The sequence below is a fragment of the Coturnix japonica genome, chromosome 2 (assembly GCF_001577835.2).
Source record: "Coturnix japonica isolate 7356 chromosome 2, Coturnix japonica 2.1, whole genome shotgun sequence".
Taxonomy (NCBI): domain Eukaryota; kingdom Metazoa; phylum Chordata; class Aves; order Galliformes; family Phasianidae; genus Coturnix; species Coturnix japonica.
Genome location: NC_029517.1, coordinates 10518098 through 10530976, shown reverse-complemented (window position 1 = coordinate 10530976; position 12879 = coordinate 10518098).

The window sequence follows — 12879 nt, the reverse complement described above, 5'->3', positions numbered from 1 at the left end:
CCCGAGCAATAAGAATCCACGGTTATTCAAGGCTGTTATTACCTGGTCTTAATAACAACTTGTGGCAAAATTAATTTACTTTTAAAATTCCAGTTGCCATAACAACTCTGTGCTGCTTTTCATGTATCTTAATGAGATTCCAAAATAATTTTTTCATAAAGAAAAAAGCCAGATGAATGAAGATCAACAAAAAGGGTTATTCACTTATCTTTTATCTGATTAATGTATTTAAGCATTAAAAGACAGTGCTTCCAGTTAAAGAAGAAATATGGTTATATTCACTGAACTCTAAATTCTTATACTGCATTTTCCTTGGAGCCTTCATGTTCTGAAGCAAATGACTAGTCAGTTTGTGACAGTTCCATACTGTGCATCAGCATCATAAGAGGCTGACTTCAGTTCTTCACCTACTATCTTTCCCCTGTGGTGAACTACTCATAGCACAACTTACACTTCTGTGTTGAGAACTTCTATCAAGGAGGAATCACAGAAAAATGTAGTGATGAAACTTCATTTCATGGTCATAACTATCATCCATGAACCTCCTATTTATCAACTGCAAAATTAATATTTTCAGATAGATGAATAGATAAATTAGTCCACTATGACAGATCTGGATGATCTGAGAAAAGAGTATATTGCCTCACTTCTGCTTTTCACAGCTCATTCTACTTGAGAACTGCTGACAGACACATGGGCCCTCTGTCTCCTTACTGAAAGGAACTGACAACAAGCTTCCTCATTGTCCAGGAGAAGATTTCTTATGTGACCTTATCAGTGCTTATAAATATCTAAAAGGTGAGTATATTTTAATATACTTATTCAATGAAAGCAATTTGCAAATAATTGATATACTACTGAAGGTTCAAACAGCAGTGGTTATTTTATATTCAAAATCTAAACCGTGTGGTTAGCACTATTTGAAATTGTAATTCATATGATATTGCTTCAATATGAATCAATGAAAAAGGTTGAAGATGCAAATATTTACAGTTGTTAAAGGCAAATTTGTTAATTGTTCATATTCTCTACAATTTATTCTAAAGCCACACTTCCTGCCAACCTGCATGCTGAGAAATATAACTGGGAATACTCTGGAGTTTCATGCAAAATAATCCAAAAATAAATGAATCCCATATTTACAGAGTCACAGAGTCACAGAATAACAGAATCACCAAGGTTGGAAAAGACCTACAAGACCATCCAGTCCAACCATCCATCCATCACCAATAGTTTTCACTAAACCATATCCCTGAACACAACATGCAACTATTCCTTGAACACCTCCAAGGTCAACGACTCCACCACCTCCCTGGGCAGCCCATTCCACTGCCTGACCACTCTTTCAGAGAAGACAGTATTTCCTAACATCCAACGTAAATCTCCCCTGGTGCAGCTTGAAGACATTCCCTATAGTCCTATCACCAGTTACATGAAAGAAGAGGCTGACACCCAGCTTGCTACAACCTCCCTTCAGGTAGTTATAGAGAGCAATAAGGTCTCCCCTGAGCCTCCTTTTCTCCAGACTGAATAATCCAAGCTCCTTCAACTGCTCCTCATAAGGCCTGTGCTCCAGACCTCTCACCAGCTTTGTTGCCCTTCTTTGAACATGCTCCAGGGCCAAAATGGTTTTCTTGCAGTGAGAGGGTCCAAAACTGGATGCAGTACTCAGCTGAACTGCCTTAGGAAAATAACTTCATCACTGACCTAGGCACAAGTGCATTTTATGTCAAAACTGAAATAACTTCTGAACAGTTTTCTGAATAAAAATGATAAAATAAAATAAAAATAATAAAGAAAATTAGTATAACAAAACAAAGAAAATGAAATAATAATAAGAAAAACACACATGGAAAAAAAATATCCTTATAACATTACAGAGATAGCAATAAGCTCAAGTAAATTAAGAAATTCACATCAGGCTCATAAGTAGTTTTGTTTATAACTGCAGAAATATTTTATGGTTATTATATCACTTTTTCTCACCACACTACTAAATAAACGTCAATTTAATCAATCCAATAATATTACCCAAATGTTATTCAACTTCCAATTTTGACTTATGTTTCTTTTTAATTTCAAATAGCTTTCTCAGTAATCTGGTTTTCTTAGAATTTATCAGGCTTTTATCTATGGCCTATAACCCATCCAAATTATTATTCTAATTCTGTTCTTACTGGCACATACCACATTCTGACGCACTATCTTTCATTCTAAGTTCTATTAATCTTCTGCTTGTTTCATGTGCTTTTATACTGTAAGACCTGAGCAGTTTGTAATTTAGCACTGTTATTGTACCAACCGGGACAAAGATTTTTCAGATGCCTTTGTTATTATTTTTTTTTTCTTGTATCCTTCAGTAAATATTTATTTATTTGTTTGTTTGTTGCTCTTTTATGTACTGGTTTATATAATTTGTCCTAATTTTTCATGAATGTGTAAAAGAAATAATCACAATACACATTAGTAAATGAAATGAGTAGTAAGAAGTCAGTTACTCTGTGTTTGCTTTAGGCCACTTTCTGACACTTTCACCTTTGTTGAGTAAGTAGTCAATAAGAAATAGCATGGCTTTTTGGTGTGGGAAGCAGCATGCAAGCATGAAGAATCAGGTGCCAGGGATAAGCCCCAGGTGAAACATTTAATAACAACTGACATCACATTAAGGCATTTGGAAACTGAGGAAGGTATTGCAGGTGGTCTTGCCTCAGGAACGGTGGTGAGAGCCTTTTGTTCCTTCTCACATGGTTATAATATATATATATAATGATGAGGAGTGTTATGAAACTGAAATTCTTAGACGAGGATCTCTAACTTCCCCTAATTTTCTACCCCCTGGAAGAGGGTTGAAGATAATGCAACTATTTCAACTATTATTGTGCCTCTTCCCACAGTCTTTTGGTTTCTCTGTTGTGTCTAAAGCAGAGTGTAAGAAATGGGATTATAAGGAATGAAGAAATCTTTAGAAATAGCAACCTGCTCTTAAGTAGTAAAGAGTTGTGAGCCAGAAGCCTTTACTTCTCTTTCTAGAGATCACAGTGGGGTTGGTGGAAGAAGTGGTGTTGCTGGGATCTGTTAAAACAAATTTTCAACATAGTTAATCAGTATAAGTGGGCAAGTGCAAAGTTCATCCTCTTGATTTCCCAACCTGACAATCTCTGATGTCATGCCAGTGGAAACAGATTTCTGTAAGATCAATTACACGTAATGTTCAAACTAAGGCTTTTGAATATGTATGATACTTGTCTAGTTGATTATTATTACGTTTAAAGAGAGACCTTCACCTACAAAAATGTGTGGTGTCTTCAAGATTGTACAAGGAACTTAAATTTTGAGTTACACTGTTCCATGTGACAGTTCTTTTACCAGACTGGACTTCAAAACTGATGGCTGAATTTCTATAAATAACTTGGAAATAATGTTATTAGCTATGATTGAGAACTTTCATTTATATAAATATAAAAATCTAATCTTATCCCATTCAACATTTGAGTGAAAATGGTTCTGATGATTATTTATTTATTTTTATCTCAGCTGTTTACATTAGAAGCCAATAGAAACTAACTCAGTACAAAATCCTGTACTCTGCTGGATGATGGAACAATCCACGATAGTGCTGGCGTTTGAAATACAGCTAATCACAGAATCACAGAATGGCCTGGGTTGGAAGGGACCTCAGGGATCATGAAGATTCAATCCCTCTGCCTTGTAGGGCCACCAAACTTCCACATATACTAGACCAGGTTGCCTAGGGCCCCATCCAACCTGGCCTTGAACACCTCCAGGGATGGGGCATCCACAGCCTCCCTGGGCAGCCTGTTCCAGGACCTCACCACTCTCCTAGTAAAGAACTTCCCCCTAACATCCAACCTAAGTCTTCCCTCTTTCAACTTAAAGCCATTTCCCCTTGTCCTACTATTACCGGCCCTTTCCAAGAGTTTATTCCCCTCCTCATTATAGGTACCCTTCAGATACTGAAAGGCTGCAATGAGGTCACCCTGCAGCCTTCCTTTCTCCAAGCTGAACAAGCTGAAACAGACTGTAACTAAATCTTTTATCTTATTGTATACTATAATATTTAACACTGTAAAATTGTGTTGGGCCAACAGTCAGTGTCTAGCTTTAATTCTGTGTTAGGAGACAGAGCAGCTTGTTTCAGTATCAGAGTAGCTTACTTCAGAATATCATCTCCTCAGTACACATAAGCAAGCTTTCTCCTGTTCGTCCTTTCCTAAGGGCCTTTCACCTTTTTGCCAACAGCACCAATAGACTCCTGACTCCACTCTGTGGTGTACCACAACAGAGCTTTTTTCATGCCTGTGACAACACTGTGGCTTCATATTGCAGTCTTTCCTTTTGGGAACCAGAAGGCTGCATTCTTTAGGCTATTCTATTAGAGCTTTGGTGGCTCAACTCCAGTTAAAGAACTAACCTTTAATCCATGTAATCAAATGTCACCTAAATCCTTTTCTCCATCTATTCCTCAGTTGCATTCAAGTCTCTGTTTGACAAGGTACTACAGTTATGCTCTTATCATGAGACACCGACTACAACGCAGATATGTATGGCAGATTATATATATATTTTATATATCGATAGAATAAATATAGTAATGCACTTCAAATTTATTTAGGTAATTTTATTTTGTTCATATCAGTTTATCAAGATATTTCAGAATGCATAGATATCTCACAACACAATAACAATAAAACTTAAACAAAAAAACCCTGCAAACTGGTTCAGCCCTTTGTTTTAGCATTCATATTTGGCGACAACTGGACTCCCTGAACATGGGGATTTACCCCCCACCTCCTGTAGTAGATCAGGAAACACTCCTGTCCAAGAGAAGTGCTGAACATCCTCCTGGTTTGTGGATTGTCTTTTTGAGCAGTTCCTCCCATGTCACCTGGGGATATGCCTGATGTTTGTAAGAAAAAACCCTATGCGTGCAGCTATGAAATACAGATGCTCCCTTACCCTACCTATTTGTGCTTTTGAAATAGCCCAGGCAGCCTAATTGCAACCCTTGATGATTTCATGCTTGCAAGTTTGCTGTCTGCCTGACAGCTCTCTGCTGTTTCTCCTTTGGACTAGTTTTGCATATCAGATGTTTTATTGAAGCCATGCAAGATTAGATCTATTCTGCATTATTTTATTTTTTTTTAAGCTACGTAATCAGTTATTTTATCTCACATTTGTGGCTACCAATGGTGTCATCTTGCTTTGCTCTTTTTTTGCAGCTGCAAGTTCTTGCTGTTCCCTTTAGATATGATGCATCTTTCTGAAGGATCAGCTGACTCTGTTAAATTCAGTAAGCTGCTTCTCCTTTGCCCAACTTTTCAACCTAAAAAGAGTTCTGTGCCAATTAAGTTGAATGGCTATGTTAATTGGTTAGAGGAGTTCCATTGCCAGAATAAGGCAGCACTAAAAAGTACTTTTCATGCTGACATCTATTAGAAAGCTCTTCAGTTAGTTACTGGTAAATGCATGTTGTGGTTTACTATGTTTTCAGCTTGTTTTCATCTTAGTGTACTTTTGAAAATATTTTAGAGTTACCTGAGAGTTTTCTAAATCATTTCTCCTTGTTTTTGGGTATCTGTACATCATTTGCAGTTGTGCAGGGACATGCTTCCTTTTTGTTTCACTACAAGTATTTAACCAACATTGTACTTGTCCTGTATTGTGTAGTATTCATTCTAGAATTTGGGAAGAAAATGACTCTTGTTTCACCTGGATTAGAATGATCTCTGAATTTTTGTTCTCACCTTAATTGGAGTAGCTCTGACTTAAGCTGAACATCATACCTTTGCTTGTATTCTTCACAGTACTGCACTAGAAATAATAATCGTTCAACCTAGAAATAACCATCGTAAGCAGAAAAATCATGAGAACTGTCAGGAGACTGAGTACTGCAGCCAAAGAGCACCTTAGCTTACCAGAATCATAGATTGGCTTGGGTTGGAAGGGTCCCCAAAGACTATCAAGTTCCAGTGCCCCTGCCACAGGCAGAGCCACCAGTCTTCAGACCTGGTACCAGACCAGGCTGCCCAGGGCCTCATTCAACCTGGTCTTAAATACCTTCAGAGCCAGAGCATCCACAACGTCACCACTCTCTCTGTAAAGACCTTCCCCTGATATCTGATCTTAACTTTCCCCCCTTGATTTTAAAACCATTCCCCCTTGTCTACTACCCAAATAAAAAGTTATTTCCCCTCCTTTTTATAATCCCTTTTTAAATAATGGGAGGCTGCAATGAGGTTACCCCTCAACCTTTTCTTCTCCAGGCTGAACAAACCCAGCTTCCTCAGCCTGTCTTTGTAAGGGAGGTGTGCCAGCCCTGTGATCACCTCAGTGGCCCTCTTTAACAGCTCCATGTCTTTTCTGTATTGAGGGTCCCAGAGACACAGTACTCCAAATGGGTAGGGTAGAGAGAAACAACAACTTCCTGTCCCTGGTGGCCACACCTCTTCTGATGGAGCCCAAGGTACCATTGGTCTTCCAAGCTGCAAGCGCATACTGCTGGTTTATGTTCAGTTTTTTATCCACCACGTCCTTCTCAGTAGGGTAAGTCTTAAGGAGTTCTTCTCCCAGACTGTATTTGTTTCTGTGATTAGTCTGAAATCAGTGCAAATGGAAAACCTTGCATTTTGCTATGTTGAACTAGATTTATTGCTTTTAAAATGGTGCTTTTTAAATCTGAAAAAGGAAAGTTTTTTTCTTGGAAAAACTGAATAAGAAAGGTAGTGATAATAACTAACATGGTAAATTCAGCTTGATTAAAATATTTTTCTTTAAACAAAGTGGATGGACTTAGCATGTTTGTGTAGACATGGTAAAAGTTCACAGCAATCAGATTCCTGAAGAAATAATGGAGAAGCTGCTAACATCATGACATCATGCTATCATTTGAAGATGGAATTGCCATCCAGTTTCCAAACATTCCATAGAAATAGTGAAAATATTTTCTAACCCCAACTTGCTGAGGTGTGAGAGCAGCAGAGTGACGATTAGCTAACTTCTGGTGTTAAGGTATGACAAAAGGACACTGACGCTAGAATTATTTAGATGAAAATTCCAATTTTTCTTCATAAATACTTCAGTATCTTTCAGAATGTCTCTTGGCCCAAAGAAAATGAAGACAGGAAACTAGTCAAAGTAACAAGAAGTACAATGTAGCCGTAAGTCAACATTTTGAATAAATTGGAGTGAAATGAATAAAATCAGGCTGTTTGATATATTTGGAGAGTTTGGTCATCACTATTAGGACTTGCATTTGTGGACCTTGTTGTAGGTAAATAATGGAATTAATCTGGTTTATTTATTTATTGAGAAGTTCCTGGTGAGAAATCAAACACAAGAGACTTGTATGTTTTTTAGTTTCATACCCTCCAGCTGGGAACTTACCTTCTATGCATAAGAAAAATCTCAGACATTCTTATAGCACTAACAGTCCAAAGCATGCGATTCTTTAGTGAAGTCTTAGAAAAATATTTCCTTTTCTTTTCCCTTTACAAAGCCTGAGAGTGCCTAACCTTGAAATAGCAGTGAATTTCTGCTGACTTAACATTTCCTGGGAGAAAAGGGTTGTTGGATTTTTCCTTCTTTTCTTGCATAAAAGAGAAAAAGAGGGCAAAGTGAAACTTACAAGTTCAGTCAAACTTTTTTCTTTTTTCCATTTGAAGTAATGAAATTTAAGATCTTTCCATTGTACCTCCTATTCTTTTTCTCCTTTATGAATCTCTCCTATGCATACAGAATTCAGCTCCTAATTTCACAATGCTGAGGAAGGCTGACATCCACAGCCCAGCTATTTCTGTATTTCCAGCTTGCTCAAGACATATCGCGCTATCTTCTGATGAGCCCCAAGAGAACAATTGTGTGGTATGTTGTAGGAAATACAAACTAGCCAAGGTCAATCTGCAGGAGAGGTCATGGACATGAAGCATCCTCCTAGCAGTTTTCATAGAGCATCTTGTCACTGTAAATTGGCAGACTGAAGTCAAATACATGACATATGTCTGTCTGGTTCAAGAAATCAAAACACTTGATTCAACTGAAGTGAGGTTATTTTCCTGCCTTTGGTACATCAACATACTTTACTGGAAAATACATTTATATTTTGTTTGTTTTACAACCCTTTTAAATGAAAACTCTTGCCAAGTCAAATACAAATGCTTGAGCAGTAAATTGATTTAATTTTTGAAAACTTTTTCACATAATAGTCTTTCACTATACCCTGGCCCTGGCAACATAGCATTGTCATTTTTACACTAATGTATTCTGCATAATGCAACTCCATATGGTCCAGAGATAAAGATATAGAGAATATTTATTTCATGTATTCACCTTCAAAGTGTAATCTAAAGTATATTTACTGTGTTCAAGTCATCCTATGGAAAAAGAAATGACATGCTGAACATCTTGTGCCTAAAACTTTTAAGTCTTCCTTATTGCTCAAGTAACAATAGAGTATTTGCTGCTACAGCTGTTTCTCATGCCTGATGTAATTGTTTTATTAAGTTTTATTTGTTTGCGTTGATCAGATACTGTTATACTGTGGATATACATCAAAACATTCCCAGTGCTATTTTGAGGTTGGGATTTTTATAAGTTCATAGCATTGGCTTAATTCTGCAGCCACAACCTAAATGGGTTCATGTTTATAAACCACTTTTAGCACTGTGTGTAGTCAAAGATAGCTGCGTTAACCCCAAGGAGAAGTGTAACCGGGAAATACGGTTTGGGGATTGGGTAGGGGAATTGGACAGATTCAACATTCTTCTAGCTTTCTTACGTAGAGTACAATATCCTTGCAAAGCTGAAACTTAGTCTGTATTCAGGAAAAAATAGAATTCGGTTATAACTACTTTGTGCAGTTTTAAGATGCCCGGTAGTGTCTAGAATAGTGCCAATTAAAATATACAACTTTCAAATGACATTCAATTTCTCATTGTAGAGAAAACCAGATACTACACTGCCAGGGTTTGACAGGCATGGTATTTATAAGCTGTGAAGAAGAAAATGAGCCCAAAACATAGCAAATAATGCTAAATGTGGCTCTGTCTTAGTGCTACTGGGTTACAAAGCAGTCACATGCACTTTCTTGAAATGCATTAGTATGGTTAGCATGCTTGTTAGTTAGCATTAAGAAGGCTGTCATGTGAATCTAATTCAGTTGAGATTGTATGAAAATATCGATTTGCCTGTCAAAAAAAGAACGTAAAATCTCTGTCTGAGGAAATGGATGAGGAAACACTCTAATGTATACAAAATAAATGCAAAAAGGCAGATCTTGACCTTTCACTAGTTTCTTCTTCTCCCCCCACCCCCCCACCTCACCCTAAGCAAAGCCAATAGCAGGACATAGGCAGTATTCTAGAAATAATCAAATGTTTTTATGAACAGGAAAAAAAAAAAATAAAAAAAAAAAATCAACATGATTAAACACATCCGGGGAAATATTTCCCTATCATTCAGAAAACAAATTATACTGATTGCTTCCACGGTGGATGGATTATCCCATATCTGTTTGTGATGGATGGCTCCTATCTTATTCTTTCAAGCTTTCTTGTCTTTTCCCAGCTGCAACATACCTCCCTTTCAGGCTGACAGCATTGCAGTTAAAAAATTGTCATATTTGTTTTCCCATCTACTCCCAGCTAATTCCTCGTTCTCCATTAACAAATGAAATACTTCCTGGGAACTGCTGGTCTGATTGCAGCCATGACTTCCCAAGCCATGATGGAAGTCTCTTAGATGAGCTATGAATTTTTTTAACAGGGAGGTACCACATGTTTCAATGGCTCTGTAATGCGTTAATTTGGCTCTAATGATTCCCACTTGGCACCAACATATTGTGAAGCTGCACAGAGGGTCTCAGCTGCAGAAATGCTGAGAATTCTTCTTTAGAGCCTTTAGAAAAAAACTATAGGATAGGACACAATTGTCAGAAAATATGACAGCACTATGTCCTACCTTGCTTCCTTGCTAGCGGTATGCAAGTTGGTAATAGAAAGCAAAAATTAAAGAAATGGAAGATTAGTTTTATTATATATTAAGTGAATATTAAATATTTTTCAATCTTTTTATATCTGTATTCTGATTTCTGGTATATTTTTCTGTAACAGATTCTCCTTCCTCTCTCCAGTAGCTTTTCATTCACAAGTATGAAATTGTTTGTGTTTGTCATCTGTCAGTTGACATATCTTTCACATCCAAACTGTTTCAGTGATAAGATTCAGTCTATTACAATATATTTCAGTAATTCCCTTAAAGATTTTTCATTATGTGCTGCAGCACATGCTGAATTTAAAACCATCACATGTACACAAAGCTAGACATGCAAGGAGAAATTCTTTACTATCTTGAAAATTCCAGAGAATGTGGCAGGCATGAAGTCGATACTGCAGTGTGCAGAATGGAATGGGCAACTGGGGGAGGGGGTTTTGGGTGGGTGTGGGGGGGGGGAGGGAAAGACCACCTCTTACAGGTTGACTTTTTGTTGTTTATGAGCTGATGAGTTTTGTTAGTTTGCATCATGTCAGCTGGGTCTCTAGTCTAAAAATGGCTAGGAGAGACTTACATGCTGAACCAATTAATTTTTTTTTAGTGTTTCTCCATTTAATTAAATCTACAAGTCCAAACAGGTGCCTGAATTCTTCACTCATGTGGGTAAGAGACAGTTGTTCTATGAATGTAAAAGCTGTATGCAAAGTTAACTAGAAACCATGTAAGCATGTCTTTGGTAAAGGCTGACAAGCAGAATAGAGCCATGGAGTTCTGTGGGTTAACTTCTGCTGAGGTTCTGCCTCAATAGGAGAAAATTCTGCTGGCAGGGAGGGAAAAAAAAAAAAAAAAAAAAAACTCGAGGAAAAATAGCTCACTTAAACCAACAACCATAGCACTCTTGAAATGAGAGCATGCTGATAAAGTGATGCTGCATTTCCTAGTGGGTTCAGATGAATAACCAGTCAATCAATCATGCCTGGCTGTTTTCTAAATTTGTAATGTACCTGAATGGAGTTCTTTACCCATAGAATACAATTTTCTATTTCTCTGTCTAGTCTGATAACAGCTTATGTGATAGACGTATATTCTGCTTGGATAAAATGGAGAATTTCAGGAAGACACTGGAAACCAATTTTTAATAACAAATAGAAAGTAAGACTATTCTGGCTAATTGCATAGTGACAGCTTTGTCAAAGAATTAATGTCTAATGGTTTAAGGACACACTAGGAACCTTATGCTCTTGAGTCTGTGCTGACCTCCTTTACAGTCTTGGATGAATCATTTATTTTGTCTTTGGCTTTAACATCATTCAGCAAGCTACCTCTGGAAATGCAGGAATGCAGTCCTTTTGTTTTGTCCGTTTATACTTTTAAGGGATTTGTCTGCTTTAGTTTTGTTTTTCTTCTTCGAGACTGCGCACTCCTGCTATTACATACCATGATCAAAAATGTTTGTTTTATTACGTTTGGAGAATATTGTAACTGAGCTATTTGTTTGAGGTACTGGAACTTTAAGGTCCTTGAAACTGTTAGGTTTCCCTCTGCATGATTTATTTATTTAGTAAAGAAACAGAAGAAAACATTGATGGCATTTGTCCAAAGAATTTTTTTTCTTACTATATGGTCCTTCTCAGTTGCTTCTTGAGAACTTTGTCACTATTATACAAGAACTGCTCCAAAAGTGATATCTTCTATTTTATTTTGATGGGCCACAGTGTCAGAGGTGGACATTGGTGGTATGGAAGTAAAAATTGGACCTTCTTTTCAACATTCCATTGTGTTTTGTTGCCACTTGATAGCTGTCTGGAGCAGTCTGACAAAACGATGTGTAACATGTGTATGAAGCAAAGATGTGGAATTGAATTCCTCCACGAAGAAAAAGTGGCACCCATTGACAGTAATTGATGCTTGCTGAATGTTCATGGAGAGCAAACAGTGGATGTGAGCACAGTGAGGCTGTGGATTTCAGCAGCAGCAATGGACACTGGATCTCCTCTTTTGGCACAGATTTTTACAAGCGTGGCATGCAAGCTGTTGTTCATCTCTGGCAAAAAAGGCATAGCTAATGGTGGTGGCTATGCAGAGAAAAATGTGTTCTATAGCTGAGACTTCACCTTATCAAATAGTTTTATTGTACTCTTTGTACCTGTTGTAGTTTCCACAGGAATGAATAGGAGGCACTACTTTCGGAGAAGCCTGAGTGCACTGCGGTGTCTTTCAGACTTTTGTTTTCCACTTAACTATTCAACTTTCCCTAATCCTTCGGTTTGCATATTATGACAAATATGTTTCTCCCCACTGCCTCTTGTTCTACTGCAGCATGTTACTGAAAAGAGTCTACTGCTGGAGCTCAGACTCACAGACCTCCCTCTATCCATAATTCAGGGATACTGTATGAAAGAATATTGCATGTAAAATTGTAAATTGAGCTGACAGTTCATGCTTGCTTTTTGGCTCTATTACAAATAAGACCACTAAAATCAAATCAGTCATTTAGTAATTCAGGGTAAGAGAAGGATATGAGTTCAGAAATTGTTACCTTTTTGTAACTTTAAAAGGTATGACTGCACCCAACTAAAACAAATATATGCCAGCACTCCTTTTCTTCCTTGTGTTTGTTGTTTGTTTTCATAAGAATGTACTATTATTCATCTACAATTTCAATCTCAGAAACTGAAGCTTTTTATTAATCACAAAATGATATGTTATCTAGTTCTCTCAAATGACGTGGTCATTTCTTTTTTTTCAGTGCAGCATGGAGTATTCTACAATCTCTTTATTCTGGGCTGGCTAAAGTCTGTCAGTTTCCTACGACACTGTATGTACTCCTACTCAGAGGTATTTCACTGGCTTATCTCCGTTCATTATTGT